The sequence below is a fragment of the Sinohyriopsis cumingii genome, chromosome 8 (genome assembly GCF_028554795.1).
Source record: "Sinohyriopsis cumingii isolate HCF-2022 chromosome 8, ASM2855479v2, whole genome shotgun sequence".
Classification (NCBI taxonomy): Eukaryota; Metazoa; Mollusca; class Bivalvia; order Unionida; family Unionidae; genus Sinohyriopsis; species Sinohyriopsis cumingii.
Genome location: NC_142968.1, coordinates 106,978,141 through 107,004,361, shown reverse-complemented (window position 1 = coordinate 107,004,361; position 26,221 = coordinate 106,978,141). Strand labels below are relative to the sequence as shown.

Here is a 26,221-nt window from a genome sequence, read left to right as displayed (position 1 = left end):
CAAATGAGTAGTTGTGTGTGTGTGTGTGTGTGTGATTAGGATTTGTAATGTAGCTTTAACAATTTTTCAGTCATATCACTACAATGTCTGCAGTGTGGCAGTTTATAGTGATGTCTAGCACTGGGGCATCATGCCGTAGACATGTAGCATGATGTCCCACCCAGTCACATTATCCCGACACCAGGCCAACCAGTCCTAACACTAACCTCTTAATGCTGAATGCCAAGCGAGGCAGCTGTTAGAATCATTTTTGTAAGTCTTTGGTATGACTCAGCTGGGGTTCGACCCCTTGACCTCCCACTTTCGAGGCGGATGCGCTAACCATTAGGCCACTGGAGTGGTTAATAGGTAGTTGTATTGCTTTACTTGGACTGCAATAAAGATATGGAAACAAGACTTGTATTTATCAAAACAAAGATCAAATCTATAACATGGCAGATGTGTAAAATCATATTATGTTTGTATAAATATGGCAGCATTCACAATTGGTATTGTGTACTATAATAACAAAGTTATTTTAATATATGTGTTTTGTTTATACTAGGACCAGTGCATAATGCTTTCTTAAATAATCTACCCGTATAGGTTGTACATAGTGAACTCCCTTCTCTGATGTCACATACTTTCAGGTTAAAGAAATTATGCACACAAGAGTGGGTCCATAATTCTTGCCCGCTTTTCAGGAAAATGAGCCATGTTTCATTGATTGTGCTTGATATTATGTGTTTTAATATTTGATCCTGCAGGTCAGATACAAATGAAAAAAACACAAAAGAAACCCTTCAAAGCTGCTCTCCACTTAACCACTTCAAGAAAACCATAAGGCTTTTGACATATTTTTTTGTTCATAGTGTTAAACTGTCTCTGTTTCCTTCCACATTTTATTTGTATCGGATATTTTTTCCGCTGATGAAAATATGAATATTCACCATGTTTTGAATTGGCTAAAATTTCATGAGGTTATAGCTCATAATAAAAATTTAAGTATGCTTTGAAATGACAAACTGTTTTTCTTGTCATGTATGCGTTCATTCACATACTAGAAGGGTTAGGTCCCTTTTTGTTGGATATACGACACTTTGGTGTGGGCTGTGATGTTTCAAGTTGCATATGCGGTTTGATATGCACACAGGCAGACCCATCTCAGTTTGTCACTATCAAAGACACATGGCTTCACAAATGCCTTGAAAATGAAAATGTCTTGGACAGATTTCAGCAACTGCTTCACTTCAGTGAGAAATCTGGAATTGAGACAAAATGTGGTTAGTAATTTCATTTTTTAAAGCAAGTTTGAACTAAAAATGAGGGGTGAACCCTTTTTAAGGCATTTTGTGAATCTCACAACACAAATACGGTATTAGCTTGTCCTGGTATTTTATATTTTACTGTATCAGTTTTATGAGACCTTGTACTGTTCGACTAATAAAAGTTGACAAGGTCGCTAATGCTATTAGACTTTTATCAGAAATAACAAATGTTGTCGAGACGGTATTGGGAGTTGCACATCAGTGCCATCTGACTGATAATTAAATTCATATTGGTAAGAAATACTTCAACATCGCTAAATTACCCCCATCAATCCAGACATGTTTGAATGTGTCTAGACACAAAGCTGTTGAGATTATTCTCATCCTGGTCCATTGGGGTGGTATTGTCCACAATTTATGGACATCTGCATGTGAATCTAACTAATTACTGCACCAATTACAATCATTTATTCTTTGCTGGACCGTGAATTACTGAATTTTCCAAAAAAAAATAATTGTGATAATTCACTGGCATGAATTGTAATAAATAATTTCACTGCCATGTCGTTAACAAAACAACTGAAATTTGAAGTTAAACTTCAGTGTTTACATGGCTGAGTGGTAAATATGGCTGCCTTCTGATAAAAACTAGAGTTCAGATCCAGTGAGGGGCAAAAAAATATTCTCAGTGTGCTTTTTAACTTTGAATTGGGCAGGAAAATTATGTAACTGTTGATATCTTCTGTGTGAATAATCCCCAAAACACATCAGAAAAAAATGGTAAACTGCGACATCTCATGAAAATTAATTAGGTTTTCACCCACTCAACTAAAAATATGTTATTCACTCATTTCAAGCAAATGTCATCTAATTACTTTCATGGCAGATGTTTATTTGTATTATTACCTCCCATTTGATGACTATACATGACATATTCTTAACCCAATGTCTTGGAGTCATACAAGCATTTTACCTGAGAGGAGGGGAAGAAAATGCTGTTGGCACTTATTACCTGAACTTTTTCCTCCACCTGTGCATTTTTCAGATGGATAAAATGCTGTTGCAAAAATAAAACTTGACCTTGATTACTTAACTGCAGGGGGAAAACCAGCTCCTGATTTTACAATTCAAGCTGTCTCTTTAAATAACTTGATGCCAATAATCCTTTAATAAGATGATATAAATTGTACAAAACTTGCATCAACAGTTATGTTCGTGATTTCATGTGTGTTTTTTAATTCAAATGTTTATATTGCCCACTTCTTGATAAGAGGTCCTGGATTTCAATCCTGTCTTGTCACATATTTTTGCCAACATATGGATGGTATTTGGACTATCAGTTGAATGGACTAGAAAATTTCTGATACAATTCTAAATGCAAATAATGATCACCTATCGATGCAATAAGCTATTTGTACAAATTTTGCCTCCCAATATGTCAGGGTAATTGATGCTGTACTGTGTTGAACAGTCTTTAATTTTCATCAAGGATGCACACAACTTTCGTGTAATACTGGATGTTTAGATTTTAAAATATGCTTCAGATTTTTCTTCTGTTATTCTATTTTTCATAATAGTACTAACAAATCTTGGAAAAATACATATAATACAATTTGGGTCATGTCTTCAAGGTTAAGGTCAAACTGACATTTTCATTTTGTGTCATTTCTGTCCATGATCTGTAGTTTTGCAAGATTGAGAGATAAAACTAGGTACCGTATATACTCACTTATAAGACAAGTCCAGCTGCAAACTGCACGGACCAAGATCTGCCATTGCATAATGTGCCAGCAGATCTGGGTCTGTGCAGTTTGTTAGGAGTAATAAATAGAACAAACATAGACCCTGTTCTGCAGGGGCATTATGCTATGTCAATTCTGGATCTTGTTGTTGGCAGTTTGACTGACTTATAAGTGAGTACATATGGTTCATTTATGTATATATCTCTTCATTATCTCTTCATTATCCAAGGTTGCATTATAGAGGTCATATCACAGTCCAAAATACTGACACGGTACTGGTTTTTTCTACATGCTAGCTGTGGAACATAAATTCATCACATTTTCTTGTTATAATTGCAATATTGAAGACGTTTAAAAAAGAAAAACTGCAGTTAATCTTGTAATTGAAGAAAGGGATAGTGACTCTTTGATTTTCTATTTTCAGTTCCCAGTCAAGCAGTGGTCAGGGGCTGATGGTTTTTTTTTCACTAGCTATGACACTTGGGTAAGTTTCTGTTATTACAATGAATCATTACTTCGTTGCAGTGTCTCTTCTTATTGTAAATACTTGAATTGTCTAGTTTTCTGTCCCAAGAGTCTTTTTTTCTGTTTCGTGATTAGTTTGTTAGTCTGAGCATCATTTCTGTAATTTATCTTTTACATTTTGGTTTTTGATTAGAAATGTTCATACCACAAAGTATACCGATCTTCCACAGGGCAAATGGTTAAAATTTACACCCAGTAACTTCTAACTCATTAACCCCTGGAGGTTTTTGTCGTTTTCACCTGAAATTTTGAGTAGGAAACACTTTCTGGGGGCTATTTATGAATACATCCTAATACGTCAACTTCCAACAGATTTTCCATTAGCCTAATGCCTAGTTGTGTTAGAAACATCATTTTCCATTGGTTATTTTGCTTGTGCATGAGCAGAACGGTAAAAGTTGGAGTTCCTTTTTATTTTTGCTTAATGGACCCATCATTTTCTTATCGAGACCACTCTTTATTCCAAATGGCCAAATTATCCTAGTTTCTGCAAAGGTTCGCCTGTCTATGTGCAGTTCAGACCAGTCTGCCTTAGATCTGAGACCAAAAAGTCTAAAATCTGGACATAAAATTGGATTCCGACCACTGGCAAATTCTGAGTGGAAAAGAAAAACGGGTCCAAAAAATTAGGTTTTTCCCTCAGTATTTTGTAAATAAAACACTCAGATTATTTGGTATCAATGTAGAGCTACATCTGTCTACCTTTCTATAATACCACCCACTTTAGTGTATCATACATAACATTGATGCTTCAGAGCTCGGCAGTAGGATATTACCTCCTGTCACATAAACTTGTCACCAGGGGTTAATGAGTTAAAGGGCATCTTGGATTGAAACCATATTTAGTATCATGATTGTTATTGTTGTTTTTCCAAACATTATCTTACCATCTCCACCCCAGCCACAACCATATCAATGGACAAGGCATATAGTATTCCCCATTTTCATTGGATCCATTAAGTCCTGTCCTGTTATGTCCCATCACAAATTTTGTTTTCAGTGATCAGTAACTATAATAAAAGGATTGCTTGGATTAAAAAACATAGTATTCGGGTTTTATGTTAAGAAAATCTAGGTCAAATGAGATTTTTCTGACGTTTTATAGTTATGGCTATTGTTTGACTTTGTGCTGAATATAGATGTCCAAAGTGCTACCAGTATGTAGCAAAGCATTTATTATCATTTGCTGTGTGGTAACAACAGTGATTATGCACACTTTACAAAGTTAAATTTCTAATGAAAGGAGTTGAGTTATGGTAGGCATTTTGTATTTTTGTGATATGATTCCAGAACATACAGAAAACTTTGTAGATATCGAGTATGGATTGTATTTTTCTGACACATTTGAGTCTACTTAAGAATGTTTTGGAATCCATACTGGATATCTACCCAAGTTTATATTTATTCAGGAATAGTTTGGAATCCATATGGTAAAAATACAAAACAGACTTCTGAATGACCTTGCATAATTAGGTGAGAAATCTTCAAACTTTTTATTAGTTTGGTGGGAAAATTCTGAAGAAAAAGGTAAGTTCTTAAAGAAAACACTAGTAAATGATGAGTAAAGGTTAAAATTATCACTAGTTAGAGCTGTAACAGAACAAATTCATAGTGGAGACCTTTTCTGCCATATTAGTTAATCTGATGTGCAAATGTGTGTGTGTGTTCACTTCAGAAAAGGCAAAAAAATCCAGGTTAAGTTGCATATAGAATTTGTTATAAACGTGAAAATTTTGTAGAATATGACGTTCTCATTCCTTCATTATAAATGGAAATTTGATTAGTTAGAAGATTGTTCAGGCTGGGATTCATTGCATGTCCTTCTTTCTAAATTGTGTCTCCCTCCAATTAAGGAATTTCCTGGCCATAAAAAATATGCTGAATCATTATTTATGCAGAATTCTGTCTCATCTACACAAGATCAAATTATCAGAGTCTGATAGCTTCTTTTTGTGTCTTGCCGGTTTCCACTTTAATTGTGATAAAACAGAATGACTTTCATTGATGTTTAATTTGCTTCATTCTCTATACTCGAGCCTCTTCGATCTGTTTTCTTCAAATTGCCAATATCATACCTGTTCCATTAGTATACTGTACACGCATGCAGAGAAGTTCACTTCCCCTAGTATGATGTAAGTAATTTGATACTTCATTGCAAATATAGTTGAAGTAGATGTGCTGTATTTTTACTCGCTTTTAAATCAAGCCCAGCGGCAAACAGTATAGACCCTGATTTTCCATTGCATAATGCACTGGCAAATCTGAGTTTGTACAGTTGTAGTTGGACTCAACTTGTGGTCAAGTGCGTATGGTACCTTCTTAAGTCTTTTTAGCTTTATTTTCCCGAAGAAACCTTGTTAAACCTTCAGCATGGACAATCAACTTAGAATCAGTCTGAATGGACTTTGAGTGTATTTTTATGGTTACATTAATGCAGATGTATACATATAAAATAACACTCTACCTTAATTTGCTGTTATTGATCTGTCTGGGAGACAGAATATACGTGTTCTGCAGCCAAGGTGTGATAAACAGCAGCTGAGGACTCATTAACAAGATGGTCAGATGGCAAATGGAAGGCTGACATCAGCAATATTTTTCAGCCATGTTTCAATCATAAAAATGTGAACTGTCGTAACCATGCAGCATGAATATATGAGCCAATAGCCATTTTTGCAACGTTACTGCTATAAGCAATCTTCATCAATAATAAGACAATACAAGACTTTACGAGTGGTACAGTATATTGATTCCACTGTGAATTGCGACTTTCATTTGTAAAAACACTTATGCATTATATCCCCTGTCTATAAATACTGCCCATACAAATAGGAAATTTCATGTTACGATTTTCTTGGTACATATTGGTAAGTGCAAGATAGTTAAGTATATTTCAGAACTCAGGTGAGCAGCATATCTATGTATTTTATTTAAATGTATAAAAATGCATCCAGAATACCTTTAATGATTTCAAAGTATGCAAAACATTTCATTTAAAGCGTCTAGTCCCATGTCTTCAGCATATCTTGAATCTATAATAAACACTGTCTTTTAGCTCATTTGGCCAAAAGGCCATGTTGTATGTGGGCTTATGACATTGGCCTTTGTCCATCATCTGACTGTCTACATTTAGTATTCTTAGAAACCATGGACCAGTTTGGATCCAACTTTGCAGGAATGTTCCTTAAATGTTGCTTGTTCTAATGGGATTAAAAATAAAACATGCATTTTGTGCCATAATATGTATTCTGAACAATGTCACTGAATTTCAGACTCCTACCCATATTTTCAACTTTTCTAACCTAAATTGAAAAAGGGTGGAACTAGGACTTGAGTGACAATTTGTGCTGTCTTTCTATCCTGTTATGAATATTTCTCTGCAGTCTCTGAGGCATAACTTTAACCAGTTAAGGAAATTATGCTCTGCCACAAAATTTCACCATGTGCCAGACTGCTCTGGTGGCCTAGTGGTTATAGCATCCAACTCGGATGCAGAAGGTTGCTGGTTCAATCCCTGGCTGAGTCATACCAAAGACTTATAAAAATGGTCCTAATGGCTGCCTTGCTAGGTGCTCAGAATTAAGAGGTTAGTGTTAGGACTGGTCGGCCTGGTGTCAGGATAATGTGACTGGGGCAGACAGGATGCTAAATGTCTGTGACATGATGCCCCAGGCCCCAGTACTAGACATCACTATAAACTGCTACACTGCAGACATTGTAGCAATATGACTAAAAAATTGTTAAAGCTACTTAAAAAATTCAGATCACACACGCGCAGCAAGTGAAATTTTGTCCATTTTTTATTGAGTTACAGACAAGGCTTTTGTTTATTACAGAATTATCTTTGCACCTCAACAATGATATCTGCATATGCCTGGTGACATCATTTCATCCAATCGAAATATCCTCTTTGCATGTGAGAAACAGTGCAACTCGGAGGACCTTTGTGACTCACCTGCACTCACTTAAACTTTGTTTTCCAAGAATTGAAGAAATACCTAGAGGATTTATTAGCTGTTGGTATTACATAGCATTTGACAGAAGTCATAGATTTTGTAACTTTGATGTGAATTGACCAATAGATAAGAGCTAAATTGAAATTTTTCTCTTAATAAAATCAAAATACTAAAGAGTGTTTTTTTACTGAAATAATTTTGTTTAGTCTTTCCTTGTTAACTCCTCTTTGTCAAAGGTGAGTCATCTTTTAATCAGTCTTGAAAGTCACTTTTGATCCATTTATTACTTACAACTTTCACAAATATCCAGCATTTGACTTTAAACTCTCCAAAAATTAAAACAATGTAGTAATCAATTGTCAGCTGTTTAATACATTAACCCCTAGCGACGACTTAACGGGGCAGGAGGTAGTAGCCTAATGCTGAGCTTTGTAGCGTCATAGTCCAAATAATCTGGAATATCTAGTTGCACTACAAAATACAGATTAAAAAAACTCATTTTTTGGACATGACTTTTGGTCGGAATCCAATTTTGTGTCTGGATTTTAGACTTTTTGGTCTCAGATCTAAGGCAAACTGGTATGAACTGCAAACAGACAGATGAGCCTTTGCAAAAAGTAGGATAAGATGGGCATTTGGAATAAAGAGTGGTCTCCATACAAAAATAATGACTCCGTTTAGCCACAAAAAAAATGAACTCCAACTTTTACCCTTCTGCTCATGCGCGAGTCAAATAGCCGATGAAAAACGGTGTTTCTAATACAGTTAGGCAGTATGTTTTTGAAAGATGATCGGAGGTTTGGTGTTTTCGAGTCCATTCAGAAATAGCTTTTAAAATGTGTTTCCTACTTGATTTTAGACGAAAATGACAAAAAGCTCCAGGTGTTAATGTATTAAAAAGTTTTAATCTGATTATCACGATTGCAACAGTTCTTGTCCCCAGCTTCTGGCTGGGTTTTGTAGTTTGTGAATACAACACGTAAAAATACTGCTACTTATTTTTCTTTTTTCATTTTTCTTGTTTTTTTTTCTTCTTCAGTTCTAGGTAATTTTTACAAAGTGTCATATTTCAGCAATAAAAAGACGTGTCTTTAAATTGGTGGAATTACATACCTTGATAACTCGAGTGATCAGGTTCATAAATTTTGACTGCACCATAAAATGGGACACAAGACAGCAAAGACATTATGACTGCTGTTTTGGGGTTTTTTAAATTTGTTTTTCTTGTTGCCCAGTTTTTTTGTAGTTGTTTTTTTATATTTTTATTTCTTATGTGTATTTAGCATCATTTTGCAGCACATGGTGGCCAGTATATTTAGTGGAGGAAGAACCAGGGTAAACCCCAGGAAGAACCACTGACCCAGAGAAGCAGACTTCTCGTGTATCGTTAAATGAAAATGGGGCCACTCAAACATCTCATATGAAAATTTTGTTATTTCAACTACTTCTGAATGGATAGTCATATTAACCATGTCTAGCTGGTCCTGAATTAAAATGGTGCCAATCTGTGGTCCAGTATGGCCATCTTGAAAATATCATCACTACTGCTCCTGAATGGAAAGTCGTTATGCCATGTGATTTTCACCAAAAGACTTCTTATCATGCTAGTTGGTCCTAAATAAAAATGGAACTGGACTTAAATATTATTGCTACTCCTCCTGAATGGATTGTCATATCAACTTGGGTTTTCACTGAAATGCCTTCTGTTATGACTAGTTCGTCATGAATGAAAAAGTCGCTGATCTGATCGACTATATCGACACAACAGCTGACATCATGAAAATCATGTTAATGTTATCTCTTATTGAATGGATGATGATATCAACATGGGGTTTTCACCAAAAGAAATTGTTATGATATCTAGCTGGTCCAATATGAAAATGCTGCTGATCTGATGTCCATTTTGGTTGCCAAGGTTGCCATTTTGAAAACCTTGTTATCATTACTCCTTCCAAATGAAAATTAATATTGGAATGGGGCTTTCACCAGAAGACTTGTTATGATGTTTACTTGGTCCTAAGTGAAAACAGTGCCAGTCTGAGTCCCAGTATGGCCACCACAGCAGCCATCTTGAAAAGATTGTTATCACTGCTTTTTCTGAATGGATTTTTTACAGAACTTATTTTCTTCAGCATGTTTTTTTTATATACAGAACTTATCAAGTCTAGTTGGTTCTTTATAAAATTGTTGTCCATTCAGACATTCAATATGGCTGCTACAGTGGCATTCTTACTATTCCTGAGTAAATGATCGTATCAGCTTGGGGTTTGCACTGAAACACTTCTTATGATGTCTAGTTTGTTGTAATGAAAATGGTGCTGATCCGATTCTATTCTGGTTGGACAGTTATATTGACATCGTGGTTCCTTCAAAAGTCTTCTTATGATGTCCATTGGCAAGAACTGGTGCCAGTCTGATGTCCAGAATAGCTACCAAGGCACTCATCTTGAAAATCTTGTTACTCTTCCAAAACAGATTCATGTCAGCATGCAGGTTCCATCACAAGATTTTGATGTCTTGTTGGTCCTAAAATGAAAATGGTGCCAATCTGATGTCCAGCATGTCCACCACAGCAGCCAATTTTAAATGTTTTTAGCCACTGAAGAATATCAGAAATGGTTTCAGCATTCAGCAGTTAAAAGGAAGAAATGGTTTTACATTGAATTCCACAAAATTCTTTTCAGTCAGTATTTAGCAATAACATAACTAGAGAGCACTTCAGTCAGCAGAGTTTAGCCATTTTACTACTTTTGTGCAGAGAGGATACCCCTCTTTATGAGGCTTCCATTCTTTTAAAAGGAAAAAATCGTTTTACATTGAATTCCACAAACTTCATTTCAGCTAGTATTTCGTTGGTCCCTTTGAGGAACTCTTATTAAAATTCAAGTGTGCATACCTAGAATAGACCCTGATTAATACAAAGATCCATCACCTTACCAATGCCATATCGGGTACTTGTTTTATAGAAGTACTTAATTGCTTGCAAGGGACCACCACTTTCATAATGCAAAAATAAATATAAACTTCCCTGTGTTCAAGTCAATAGCTCTGTGTAGTTACTGTAAATACTCACTTATAAGTAGAGTTCAACTGCAAACTGCAGAGACCCAGGTCTACCTTCAGATTATGTGCTGCCAGATCTGGGTCTGTGCAGTTTGATTGGAGTATTCAGAAGACCAAACAACATAGACCCTGATCTGCATCACATTATGCTATGGCAAATCATGGATTTTTTGTTATTTGCGGTCTGAATGTACTTGTAATTGAGTATATATGGTAGCGTTAGGATTGGGGTGGGTGGATTGTTGTTGATGTCCAGAAAAATAAGCTTCGATCCAAGTCATTAGCTGATTTGAACTAATCCCAGAAGGGAAATAATGCCTATTTTATTGATTTGATAATGAATGGTACAGAACCAGGACCCCACTACTGACATACAACTTTGTTACCATCACATTATGTAGGTCATGGTTGCTATAAATAACCCAGTCAGATGATATATATTCAGCTGCTGCTGTCCATTGTATTAGTGTATTTTTGTAGGGTTTTCTTCATGACTACCATGTATTGTGATGAGTAGTGCCCATATTCAGCCTTGCAAATCCATCATTTCACAGGGAAGAAAAGTATAGAAAACTTCCTTCTTGATGTGAGGAAAGAAAAAAATGACATCAAAGTCAAGTTAATTGTGTGCCATATTCATTTTGAAATGTAATCAACATTGTATTTATTTATGCAGCCAGTCTTTATGAAGATTTATAAATCATTGTATATTGAAGATCGGACATACAGCCTGCTGGCCTGCTCACTAATAGGTTGCTTATATCAATCCTTTTTAAGTAAGATATCCTTACATTTGAGTCCCCCTTGATCAGTTCCCAGGAAGTAGGCATCTTTATTACCTATTTTCTGACAAGAAGAACAAAGCCTTATATGTTTCACTGTATTCTTTAGGCAGTTTTTTAATGTTACAATAGCAAAGATTAAATTTGCCACTCAGTTATTTTAGTTTGCAGATTTTGGTATAAGTTGGTCCCAGATCTCTTCTACCCATAGATTTATGGAATGAGACCCAAGACCATTCTTGAATTCGTCATTGTTACAGGAGAAATTAATGTGGCCAAATCATTTGTCATGCGAACAGATAAATACCTGGGATTGTATCTCGGGGGGCGGGGGGGATCTGAAATGCATTTTCCTAACTTTGCTACCTGGTAAGTGAGTTTGCCACTTTCTGTTTAAATATTTATAGATAAAGCTTGATTGGCAACAACTATTAATTGACTGAATATTTATCTCATCTTTCTTTATTTTCAGAATTATTTTCACCTAACTTTCAACCTGCAGCACAATTTTTAGAAAGTTTCCAGAGTTGAAATCCCCAAATACGTTGTTGAAGTAGATTTTCTTGCATGAAATTTTTAGGATGGTTTGATCAAAGGGGCCAAGTTCATCTCTCAATTTTTGGAGAGGGAGGGGTGATATCTATATGAATGAAATTTCTGGAATAAGATTGCCATAATTAGGAAGTTATTATAATTGGAAATAATTTGCATCGAGATTAAGGTGCATTTGAATTAGATTGGAGTCATTCGTATCTGAAATGTGTCCCTTGTAAAATTGAGATAGTAGGTCTATATACCTTATGTAGAATGATGGAAAATCTTGTGCAGTATCAAACATGCACTTCTCAGTGCCAAGAAATGCGCTACTGCAGAGTATGCTTTGCTAAAAGTCAATTACAAGAATACATTAATTACTTTTCTATGGTTCTGACAAATGTACCTTAAATACTTGTCTTTTGATCTGTCAAACATACTTTAATTCTTTTATTGGTCTGACAAACATACCTTAATTACGTTTCTACTTGTCTGACAAATCATACCTTAATTACATTTCTGTTGGTCTGACAAATCATACCTTAATTACTTGTCTTCTGATCTGACAAACACTTTAATTCTTTTATGGGTCTGAGAAACACACCTTAATTACTTTTCTATTGGTATGACAATAATACATTAATTACTTTTCTATTGATCTGACAAATATTATATTCTCCTGTTGGTGTGACACATACCTTAGTTACTATTTTATTGGCCTGGCAACCATACCTTAATTACTTTTCTGTTGGTTTATAGTATTTTAATTCCAATGTGTAAGACTTGAATTGAGACATAATTAAATCAGAAATATGTCTGCAAGATTTAGTTTTTGCAAGAAAATAATTCCTTATTGTTCACAGGATTCATACAGTCTTTGAAGGTCTTTGACAGTATGGGAATTTTGTTAATTTTTTCCATAATTGCAAATAAAATTGTCCAAAGTTGTTAGATTTGGATGTAGTCAAGTTTTCCTGGTTCTTTTCTTTTGATGACCCATTCAGTTTCATTTCGTCATTAAACAATATTGTAGCATTCATTGTTTTCTCATGTAACATAACTTAAATACACAATGTTAGCGAAAATAGGTCTTGGAAATCTGTGTTTGTGGTCTTTGAAAGTTTGGAAAAAGTCTTTGAATTTATCATTCAGAATTCTATATGAACCCAGGATTAAATTTCTCTGCTTGCAGTTTTTTAATAACAGGAGAATATGAAGCTGCATTGAGTGTGTACTTATTTGTAATAAGAGCATTTTGTACCAACCTCATTTCCATCCATCCATCTGTCTGTTACACTTTCACTTTTGCTATGTAACTCGAAGGAAGTCTAAGATTATGGCTTTCTCAAAGACACATCAAAGCAACCAACCTATACAGACCTGAGTGGGTATCGAACCTGCAACCCATGGATTACGAGTCCAACACTCTACCAACTGAGCTACCAAAGTATTTTGGAGATTAGGAGTTGAAACTTGGTGCATATGCACATCATTATAATAGAAGGCGTGTTGCATAGAATACTAGGAGAGCTACATTCAAGCTCAGTGTCATGTTTTCAGTCAGACTTTCCCTTCTGATCTTTAACTTCAAAGGCATCAGAGATTAAGGGGTAAAACTAGGTACATGTACAACTATAATCTCAATAAAGTGGTGTTCTGTATCACAGTTGGAGTCCTTTCTGTACCAGTGGAAGTTCTTTCTTAAGGACAAAATCACAGCTAAATATTTTATGCCTTGTGAGATACCTCAGTGAAACTTTGTTTGCTTTTTGTCTTCCAAGCAACTTTAAGCTGTGTCTTTAAGACGATAGATTTTATTATTGCAAACTTTTGTGACCTCTCCTTGGAAGGCAGGAAAATATTCTCTTCATTTACCTATTTTCTTAGTTGCTTCCAATAACCAGATTATGCAGTCTTGTTCATTTTTATCTAAATAGTGCTAACATTGAAAACCATCTGGTGGTGGAAGTTGATGTTTATTTATATTTTCTGAACAAATCCTTTTCTTGTGTATTATTATCAGCCTATTGCTACCATTTTTCCATCTAATTGAAAACTTGTCAAACAAACTCATGATAGTGATTGCTAGCTTAGAGTCTCATGGAAGACAGGGTTGCAAGATTCACAACCCTCAGCTGAGTAATTCCATCATCTGAAAATTGGCAGAATATCTGAATGTCTGGAAGTAAATCTGTCTCATGCAATAATTGTCTGCCTTCAGATGACCCTGTCACTTAGAAGTAACCTGTAATGACCAGCTTTAGCTGGAAATTAGTTTCCGCTCTCAGTGTCTTATTGTCTACAAAAAAAGCAAACAATCCACTAGTCATTATTTCCAGAATACATAAACTATGGTAATGGTAAAATGGTAGTGCAGAGTTGAGTCACTATTCTTTCCAATTTATTCTGCTTTCCATAAAGAATTGGCCTTCCAAGCCATTTCAGGTAGACAGCACTTAACACATTAAAACTATCAGCCATAGTTACCTGTTTCCTCAAATGCCCCATTACTCTCTAAAACTGACCAGCCATATGGGACATATCCTCAGATACCCCCATACTAAATCTGGGTCATCCAGACATTGCCAGGTTGTGTCCCTATAAGAACCCAGTTAATGACCAGTGACCTGGGCTGACCACTATACCTCCACTGTCTGACAAATGGTCAATTGGTCAATAACCTCCAGTTGACAGGTTTATAGCAGCCACAGATCCTGGGTATCTGACATTATATAGGGACTCCTGTTTGGGGCACATAGAGGGGAAATATTTTATGATGTTAAATTGGGGCATACTAAGGAGAAATTATTGGTTATGTTAAACTGGTTTGGTCAGATAATACTGGGTCATCTGATTTTAGTTTGGTCATTTATGACAGAACAGCACAAGTAGGTTATTTAGCAACCAGGCTGATCCACTGGTAGGATTCAAAATAGAGGATACCTATTTTTGTAAATTGTAACAAAATGTGGAAACCTGCATATAATCTGAACTCCTTGCAGCTACTTTATGGTGATAATCTAGAAAGGGCTAAAATGGAATGACAAAATGACTAATTGAAATTGTCACAGAGAATTAAAAAAAATACAATTGTTTATTTTATAAGTAGATACAAGTTTGATGTAAGAAAATACTTCAGAATTGAAATGGAAACATTGTACTGTCACAAGTATCTTTACCATGACAGTATGAATGCTTCCACTTTAGGAATCCTTTTGTTCAAGGCCCAGCCAAATGAATTATAGAGGGCAGGGTCACCTGTGATGCATGGATTGCAGTTGTTTCTTCTTCTTATTATTGTGAATGCTTTGTGATATGAATAGTTCAATGACATTGTCCAGAAGTTAGTCCATCAGATAAATAAATACAGGTATTAAATGGAAAATGAAACCCTCTCTAATTATATATGTATCTAATGACAGAGATTATCTCAGACAAATTTGTTTCAGGCAAGAAGATGCTCTGGATTGGAATTCATCCACATGTTAACACATTAACCCCTGGAGGTTTTTGTCCTTTTGGTCTGAAATTCGAGTTACAGTAGGAAGCACATTTTGAAAGCTATTTCTGAATACATCCTAAAACATCAACTTCCAAGTCATCATCCAATAACATAATGCCTAGTTGTGTTAGAAACGTCGTTTTTCATTGGCTATTTGGCTTGCGCATAAGCAGAAGGGCAAAAGCTGGAGTTCTTTTCTGTTTATTTATTGCTTAGCGGACTCATTATTTTTGTATCAAGACCACTTTTTATTCCAAATGCCCATCTTATCCTACTTTTGCAAAGGTTCATCTGTCTGTTTGCAGTTCATAGCAGTCTGCCTTATATCTGAGACCAAAAAGTCTAAAATCCAGACACAAAATCGGATTCCGACCATGGGCAAATTTTGGGTAGAAAAAAATCGGGTCCAAAACATGAGGTTTTTCCCTCTGTATTTTGTAGTGCAACTAGACATTCCAGATTATTTGGTATCATTGTAGAACTACATCTGTCTACTTTCTATAATACCACCAACTTTAGTGTATAAACATGACCTTGATGCTACAGAGCTTGACAGTAGGCTACTACCTCCTGCCACAAATTACACCCTGAGACAGGCTACAGTTGCGACATAGTTCTTGATGTGCTTATTGCTGCAGACATTTATTTATTTATGATTAATCCAGCATATCTTTGTTTTTAAACTGCCGACATCATGATCCTGCATGATGTTGGCTGTTTACCATCATTGTTCTGCTGTGTTTTGTGAATATTTACACCAAAAATATAAACAGTAACATAATTATCCTTCCCAATTCAAAGTTAAAAAGCACATTAAGAAAAAAGAATTTGTTCCTTGTTGTATTTGAACTATGTTCATCTTCAGTGGGAAGCTGTCATACTGCTCAACTATGCAAGTGTCTAAGAATAACATAAAATTTCTTGATCATAATGTTGTCATTGTTTATCGGCCAGCAGTGAGAAAATATGATATTTCACTCGTGTATTATTAAGTTAGTGAGAAAATAGGATTGGCTGGGTGTCTTTATAGCAAAGCAATATTAGTAGATTATTGTAAGATCCGAGTCAAATGGAGCAAAGCGCCATGCACAAGGACATGCCACAGTAGTAGACCTAGGCTCAGTCATTGGTAGGATTCAAATCCACTCCATTTTTGGTCACATGTCCAGCATACTTCCCACTTAACTACTGTGATAGGTAACAATTGATGTATCAGTCGCATAATGTAGTGATCGTATCATTTCAGTCCATATAATAAGTTTTGATTTTACAAAAGTGAAGATCTTTGATAAGCCCTAACTTTGAAGCTGTAGACTAGTTGCTGCAGTGTCATTTTTATACATGTTCCGCTTTGAATGCTGCATTGTCATCAATGTTGTGAAAATATCTTGTAGATCAAACTTTTATTGATAGATCACATATCTGGATAAAATGAAGTAGACTGGATTGCATTTAATAGTACATTAACACATTAAATAGATCACAAATCTGGATAAAATGACATAGACTGGTTTGCATTTAATAGTACATTAAAACATTAAATAGATCACAAATCTGGATAAAATGACAGATAGCTCAGTATGCATTTAATGGTGCTTCAACACATTAAAGGTTATTGATGTCACAAGTTAAGGACACACCATACAACCCACACAGCAAAACAAAAGCATCGAACTTAATGGAAACAAAATCCAAGAGAATTGGCAGTTTGCTTACATAAAAAGTGAGAGAGAAAAACCCCACAAAAGGTATGAAAAAATTTAATTAAAGAAAAAAAGATATGTGCATCCAGTTATAATGTTGATTTGACTACAAATAGATGGGACTCCAGCCTGTCATCACATACTGTGTTGGCACATCTATTGTTACTCTTTTTTGGTTGTTTGCTTACATTTATAAGTAAAACAGTGTAGAACCTAATGTGGCATCATAGCATGAGCCAGTAAATCAATTTCTATGCTGTTTGCTTAAAGTAATAAGAACAATGTAGACCCTGGTCTGCCATCTCAGTGCACCAATAAATTGGTGTCTGTGTTGTTCATTTAATATAATAAGTAGAACAGTTTAGAACCCATTTGCCATCTCAGTGTGATGGTAATTCAGTGTCTATGTTGCTTGACTAAAGTTATGAGAACTCTGTAGACCCTCATTTTCCATCTCATTGTGCTCGTAACTTGATGTCTTTGTCACAAGTAGGACAGTGTAGACCCATTTTTGCAACCTTAATGTGCCTGTAATTCAGGATCTGTGTTTGTCTTAAGTTATTAGTAGCACAAGGTTGATCCTGATTTGCTAACTCATTTGACCTTTGATGCTGTTCACAGTTGGATGTGTGTTGTTATACACAGTTGTAAACACTTCAGTATACTTAAGTATTTTTATGACAACAAAACCTCTCTTTATCAGGTTGCCTATATTATTTAAATTCCATTTATCAACTCCAGTCTGTAATGTGTATTATATTTCCCTAAGTGTACATAGACAAAGTCGGGTACCAGGTGTAAAACTTCTGTTGGATGTTTGGGTGGTTTCTATGGGTAACTACTGTCTGCAACACTGTGTTGCACTCGGCCAGACTGTTAACACACAACCAATATTATGATTGGGGCTCCCCTCAGGGAAGCTTCCGTGACATAGTCATTCTGATCTTTAATAAATGCGATGACTGATCATGTATTATATCCAGACCAGTCAAACTTACAGTACTGACTATTATTTTGGACAGCATATTTGTTGACTATGTTTTAATTAACATTCATCATGTGTCTTCACTGGTTGAAGAAATCATAAGGTGTGCAGACTGTGTTACAAGTTCTTGACATTTAAATATATAAATGATATGGCAACAGATGTAAAATAGATGGATTCTAAACATTTGGAATTGTGACACATACAGTGGTAGGTGTGGTATATTTAAAGTGTGACTAAGTATGTATTGGTTTATATAGCCACATACTACTACACACAGGAAATATTTATTTTAGTTTTTCTAGTTCATAGGGAATGTGTGTTTCTTTCAGTTATGACCAATTATAGGTGGACAAATTATTTGTAAACATCAAATATATGTGTTGGAAGGAAATACAAAATGTTGAATGCCAAGGAAGTGAAGGGTTACATAGAATTTCAAGGTGAGACTTGCATTAATAAAAGAAAAACAAAAAGCTAGACTTAAATGTCCCTAACCTGGCCACTGTTTGGGCCCAAAATTTGGGTTTTATTGAGGTGACCAGATTAGGGAGGTCTAGTTAGCATAATAATGGCCTTCTGGAAGACATAAGCACATAGCCAGTGGGTGGGTGTATTAGGGAAGTATCACTGTACATAATTTATGCCCATCATTGACTTTGTAAAGCTTCTATTACCATTTTATATTTTGTGCACTGCTCATTCTTCTTCCATTGTTATTTTTATGAAGCACATTTGTGAGTTTTTTTTAAAAACTATTCAAACAGTGATGTTATTTATAACAGGCTTTTTTTGTTTAGGGTTTACAATTTAACCTGTTATGATTTGCAGTTAAAACTGTATTGAGGGTGGGTGAATAATGACACAGTGATTCTTATGTTACATGTTTAGGCTCAAATAAACAGTAACACAAGAAAGAGTTAAAACAACAAGCTTGGAAAAATATAATAATTTATTTCCCTTGAAAAATACTGTAAAAATATAAAAAATAAGAACTTATTGTTTCAAGAATCAAATCCAAGAATAATCCATGAATACAATTTTAGAAGTCCTAATAATAAAATGTTCTAATGATTTCAAGTTCAAGTCCCGACAAAGAATCCAAGATAGAAGAAGATGATATATGCTGTAACCTGTAGTGTGTTGAAGTCTACAGTTCCTTGTAGAAACAAGAAATATCACTCCAGTTTTGGAAATCCGAATAAATGTTTATGAGAGATGTCTTTTTTAAGAATTTCGTATGAGCACACGTATATCTCCAGGAAAAAAGAAATAATCCTTTTGAATCCAAATAATTTGAAATAAATCCAAATGACACAAAACTTTCCAGTGTAAAGCCCAGCTGAGAATAACTCTAAAACAAAGACTATTTCGTATTCTACAATGCAGTTAAAAAAATCCCCAAGTTGCGAAATCGAAAAGGGTGGTCACGTGATTTTGTTTATATCATGTACACCATCACGTGATTGTGTTTATATCATGTACACCTAACATGACCCTGACTAAAACCAATCATTTTACTCTAAGAAATAAAATTAAAAAATTGTTTAAGTCTTAACTCATGTAGTCCCATCATGACCTCGACAACAACCAATCATTTTAAAATAAAAATAGAACTTATTTATGTGGCTGCTACTACTTTTGAATCATGGTCAGGATCTAGGTCAACATCAGGGTCAAACTTTCTGGAAAAAGTATGAGTTCCTAGCAAACAGAACTTTGTTATTTTGACATATAATATAATATAAAAAAAAGATTTTAAAATGTGAAAACAATTAAATCAGATATAATTGAATCAAATATACATAACAGTGAGCACAAAAATGTGAAGGTACAATTCCAGGAAACGTATTACTTTCAGTTAAGATTTGAATGCATGTGTATGTGTGTTTTATAAATATGAAATTTATGAGTTGAAAATGTGCTGCCAATAAATCACCATACCCAATAAAGAAATCTTCAAGAGAATGCATATGTATATACAGTTTCTATTTCTTCATATCTGAGGAGAATACACACACACACACAGATACATAAATATGCATAGATACATACACCCATGGGTCCATTCTATCATGATTCTATCCCATCATGTCACATGTGTCACTTCTCCTTGAAGTAGTTGAGTGGCCTAAAGAACTTTACCAATCACTACCCACTCCCTTCTGCCCAGGTCTGTTTAAGTCTCAGGCTCTGCCTTTTTGGGTATGTGAGAATGCATGCCAGTAGCTTCCTGTAGTTCAGTTCTTACCAAGGTTGTTCCAGGTTCTTCCTTCACCCATTTGCATGTATAGCTCATTATGTGCTCAAAATGGCATTAAACTCATGACAATGACATTTCACCTCCACTTAACAACTTTAAATCAAATTTGGTATGAAGCTTTGCATTTAGGAGACTTGTTCGCATTTCTGTATGGTGTCACAAGTGGTGACTGGTGCTGCATTAAAAAATGCATTTCTGCAGACTTTATCAAAAATGGATAGAGCACTTTCTCACCATACTTTTTCACATGAGTGTTCATATATTTTCAAACGAGTGTTTATGCTTTCTCATGTAAGTGTTCATAATTTTTGTCTTTCTTTTTCCCTTTTAATGCATATAACATGCATTCCATTCACCCTGACCTGTCAAAGTTTGGCTTCCAACAAGAATAGCCAAGTTGGTGTAGTCCTGCAACAGTGATATCCCTCCAATGATGACATGCTACTGTTTGTGTCGTTCTTTTCTATGAACATAGATCAAAGATCCATATAGAGAAAAGAAAACTTTGATCAAAACAAAATTTTCAAGTCAAACTACTGAAATAGTTATTGCCACAGTGCAGCTCATGCAAGCCAGAGGTGTAGCTCTTGTGATGTACCTAAAATAATTACATTTTTAAATAAAAAAATTATTTATATAAAAAATGTGCTGAATAACACTGAATAGTTGCCACCAAAATAAATCTTATTACCATTATTAGTCTCCACAAAACACTCCTCTTCCCACTCTGTCTTAAATCCTCGTCATCATATTTACATTTTCTAGATGTTTGCAAAAATATATGAATGGCTCTTTCCAATATTGCCGCAAGTATTGTGGCTCCCAAAGGTTGTCTAGTTGGCTACCCCTTTATATATGTATAAAATCATGAATTTCAGTATTTTTTAATGTTTTCATCATTTGTCCAACCATCTATTACCAACAATGTACTTGGTTCCCATGGTCATGGAAAATTCTGAATAAAGATTTTTTCATGTAAAATCTTCATTTACTTGTCAGTCTGTAGTGTTAATGTTGGCAGATTGGGATGACTACAAGGGGAGGAGGAAGTTATCTTGACAAAAAGCAGAATAAGTGGTTACTTTCATATAATGTTAACTAATATCATCATTATTTCCTGAGTACAGGTCCAAGTTAGCAGCCTTTTCATAATGAACATAACAAATTTGGTCATGGTGAAGCTGTGGACAAGTCATAGGAGAGGATAGTCATGGACAAAATTTTAAAAATAAACTCACTGTAGATAACTCTATAAAACTGGTACACTTAATGGACTAGTGGTATATTTGTATATTTGCTTTTCACAATCCTTCAGTTTCAACAGTTGTGACATTTTTATTCATTGTTTGTGCCTGGAAGAAGAAAAATGTTTCCAGCACAGTAACATGTGATTATTGTATCACAGACCTGGACCAAACATTGCGGACAGTTTGCACATGGGTATTGATAAAATCTATTGACTTTGTGGTCACAGATTCATTGGTCAGGGTAAATCTGACTGAAAGAACGAACTTGTTTCTGACACAAAAATTTAGTTCTTGAGCAAATACCTTCACAGAAGGTTGTGGATGATTTGTGTTTTGAGTAATAAAAAAGGAGGTAGAGGGGAGGTCATGGAATAGAAGAAAAAAATGGTTGGGATCTATTTGCATAATTACTTTACTTGCAGACTATGTACTGTGATAAAAGTTGTGGACGGTTTGCATTTGGGGTTGGCAGAAACCTAATGAGGTCTAAAAGTTGAAGGTCATAGTCATGGTAAGTTTAGCTTTTTTTATAAAAATGAACGTTTCTGCACAGTAGGTTTAGTTTAAGACAGTAAGTTTCGTTTTAAGACTGTATGCCTTGACCTAAGGTCAAGGTCATTGATGCTAGTTGGTTTGAAATTTTCAGTTTGTAAATTTATTTTATAATTTAAAAGAGAATGGTAATTGTTAATTTATTTCTTTAATGTTAATTGTTTTTTTATATTGTCTTTTTTCTATTCCTTCATGCAGGGAATAGGAATGGTAAACATGGAGATGATAATGAGAGTACCTGTAATCAGCATGAGAGGTGAGTAGTAAATTAGAATCATTTTCCATTGGTTTGTTTTTCAGTTTTGATCTGTGGTGGACTTGTTTGCAAAATTGTGTGTGCAAATAGTAAATGACAACTTATATTGTACTAAATCTTAAAATAAACTTGAAAATTTGGACTTACAAATCCCATAAAATGTGGTTCTGGTTTCATGCTTATTTTTATCACTAAATGATATATCTTATGTCCTTGGTGGAGATTAAAAAATGTGTTGGACACAAGTGTACATCATCACTTGGACAGTAGTTTGTGTGGTGTTTCAGTCTTACATTGTATCCCACTAGGGGTGCAAAACTGAGAATCAAAAATCCCTTTGATGTCAGACTGAGGTAAAAAAAACAAAAAAAAATTTAGATCTGAAAAGGGGGTCGTATGAAAATTTTGGAGTCTCTGAAGCACAAATGAGGGTAGAGGGAAATACTGGTGTTGTGTTGTAGTTTGAAAAGGTTTTCAGATCTGTAAGACAGTTTTGTACCTATGATAGCACTGTACTGACATTTGAAGCAATACACCATTTCATTTTCTTTTTTCTTTGGGGTCACCTTATTCTTTGTATGTCAGATGCTTAATAGACAACTCATTGCATGTAAAGTGCTTTGGTGATTATGAGACCGTATAGTTTCAGCCAGACCTAATGAATGGAACCAGATTTTGACTGGTTGCAAGATTTGAAAAAATGTCCTTTAAGGACCTCTTTTTTTTTTTTAAACATAACCCGATGAGTTGATGGGGTACACGTATGATATACACATCTCAATGAAAGATGGGCTGTATTTTTTGGGCTGTTGCATTGATACTCTCAAAAAATTGAAAAATTGCAAGGTATACAAGTTTTATAATCATCTTATTTAGGGTGTATGTAATTTAATGTACAATCCATTTTTTGTTTCCATAAATTCCAGACTCTCAGGTGCGATGTAGATTTTCCATTAGCTACTGGCGAGAATTCTGTCATACAAACGGTTTATCATGTGTCAAGAAGAAGCAACTGCAGGCATTTTTCACCAGTAAAATATTCAGGGAGTCTTTGGGATTGAGAAGCTATTGATAACCTACCATCTATACTGACTTTTAAGTTGAGTCCAGCTGCAAATGAGATAGTGATCTGCCATCACAAGTGCCACAATATCAGGGACTGTGTTGTTTCTTCTGCTGTCTACTCCTAACAAATTGCAGATACCCAGATCTGTATGCACATTACATGAGAGCAGATCTTGGTCTTCACTTTTTGTGGGGTTTAACACCATTGTTCACCACATAATTGGTTTTACATGGCAGCCAATATATTTGTTGGGGGAAGAACAACATACACATGGGAAGCTTTCTCACATATCCATGTTGGCCTAGCCAAGATTTGAACTGTGCAGAGGTGGGCTGTGTCAGTGACCTGTAAAGGCAATTGCCCCAGACCACTCAGCCACCCAGGGCTCTTCTGGGTGTATTATATACAACAGGTCATTAAAAGATGTTGCAAAAATAGTTAGATCTAATTCTGGAGTAAAGTTTCCCTCATGTTGGATTCAGTAGCATTCTGAGATCAATTAGTGTTTGAAGACCTGATTGGGACCAGATTATGTGAACGGTCTGCAAGGAAGCTGGGTGCATTGAGTTTGTTTGCAAAGTTTGAAATGTACTTGGATTGAACTGTATTGTAATTTCTTGGGGTGAAAGTTTTCATTTCAGGTTGGTTGGGGAGGGGGTGTTAATACAGAATACAAACATATTGAAGTGGCATATGGGCTTGACTGATTGTCCATCATGTGACATCATGTCTGCACTCTGTAAGATTTGAAGGACTTCATGAAAAAATATCAGATTTGATATGAGGTTTTACATTAGGAATAGCTAGATGAAGTTTTCTTTTCACCACATTTTTCCAGCATTTGAAGATATTGGGTTGTGGTCCCTGTTTGACATCCTTTTCACTGATAATCATATTAATGAGGACATAGTTTGGGAGGGAGGCATCCGCCTCTAATGTGCGTGTACATGGCATTTGTGATTTGCACCTCGTGATAGTAATGTACAAAATTTATGAATTTTATGGTTCAACTTTTGCATTACTTCTTTTGATCACTTTAAGCAACAAATCTTTTTCTCCCTGCGATTGTTTTTTATATTGAGCAGGAACATGTTTTTTTCTCTCTTATACAGTAATTGCAGTTGCATCCAACTGAGACCTTACTGACATGGTATCTGTTGGTCATGAGTTAATCTTTGTTCTCTATAATACCAAAAGTTCATTTACCTACAGAGTTTCCAAAATTTTACCTTTATATTGATCAACTTTTTTAAACTGCATTTGACTATAGAAGTTTATGATCTTTACAGATGTGGCCATTCATCTCTTGCAATTTGCTGTCAAAGAAAGATAATAGACCTGAAACCTGAAACTTTGGTATTTTGAAGACAGTTGTCACTTTAATATCAAAATGGAGCTTGCATATTTCCCATATATATATATATATATATATATATATATATTAAAACAAAAAATGTTCTCATTATTGATAAGATACGAAAGAGGTAAACTATGATGATGGAATTATACATATGTTAGAAGGACATTTTAGTCTGTTATCTCTGCATTTCATTTAGAATCCACAAAAGAACAATTTCTGTATTGGCTGTGAAAGTGAATGAAATTAGGCAGATTGTGGAAAACTGAGTTCTTTTAGCCTATTAAAGTTTAACTTCAAAAATGACCCATGATGGTATTTAAAAATATTCTATTGACATTCCCCATATTGGGCCCCTATAGTGTTTGACCTAGTGACCTCAGTCTGAGTGGTGAGAGGCTCTCACCTTGGTTGATTGATAGGTTTACCTCACCTTGCAGTAGTAGCATGGCACATTGTTGATAGTGGGCCAAACCACAAGCTTCAGTCAGTATGTACTGTCTGGGGAGGGAAGGTTTTGCCTTGATTACCCCACCATTCCTTGTAAAATTCCAGATGTGTCCTTCCAGAAATATCAGCTACATTCCACTGTCAAAAGATGAATCTATTTCAGTGTTGGGACTGGTGGCTGGATTTGGACCTGCCTAAATATTATCTGGTGACTAAAACAATTCACAATACCATATTGGAGCAAAATATTAGATTTGTCCTCTGTGTAGAAAAAATTCCAAGATCAGCTTCAAAATACATGCAGGTCCCCTCCCCCATGCTAATTGCAGAATTTCAGTCACTTTTGAGAACCAGCACTGGGATAAAGTTTTTGCTTATTTCTCAGAAAACACCTAAATTTATACATACTGGTTCAGACATATACCAACCAGCAAAGTTGAAGCTTAAATCTTTTGTTGGGTGTTTTTCCTGAGCGATGGGGAATGTTGCATGAGCCTATCATTGTCTAATCAGTCGTAGATATTTTCAGGAATAAATTTCTGAAATTGGGATTTATGAATAATTTTATATTTGGATCTGCACTTGTTTAAATTTGAGTTTGGGCCTATTTTCAGCCCCTGTGTACCCCCCTCCCCCCAGCAAAATGTATGTGCTTACATGCATTGTTTATCAGAAACATAAGAATGCTTCTACAAGTGTTAGATATACGATGTTTATTCAGTGACCATGCTTTATCATAAACCCATCTTTTTTAAAATAAAGTTTTTGTAGTGGTGAATAGCCATTGAATATGGAAACTTGTCATGACCATATTTCAAAATACTTTAAATTTGTCTGGGAACCATAGAATAATTTTTTTATTATTGTTTCCATGACAATCAACAATATAGGTTTCATAGAAAAATGTCTTGGAACAAAAATGCTGAATGTATGTTCAGGAATTAACTGGCAATATGGTGCCATGAAAAGTAAGATTCCAGAAATGTATAAA

At 35.1% G+C, this 26,221-nt stretch overlaps 1 long non-coding RNA gene across 1 annotated transcript in view; it reads left to right on the top strand.

Annotated features, from left to right (window-relative positions):
• LOC149794323 (uncharacterized) overlaps positions 1 to 26,221 on the top strand; it is a 205,224-nt gene that overhangs the window by 157,335 nt on the left and 21,668 nt on the right. Inside the window, exons 10-11 of the long non-coding RNA XR_016423004.1 lie at positions 3,414 to 3,473; positions 22,300 to 22,357. This is a non-coding gene — a long non-coding RNA (uncharacterized LOC149794323). The remainder of the gene's footprint in view (positions 1 to 3,413; positions 3,474 to 22,299; positions 22,358 to 26,221) is intronic.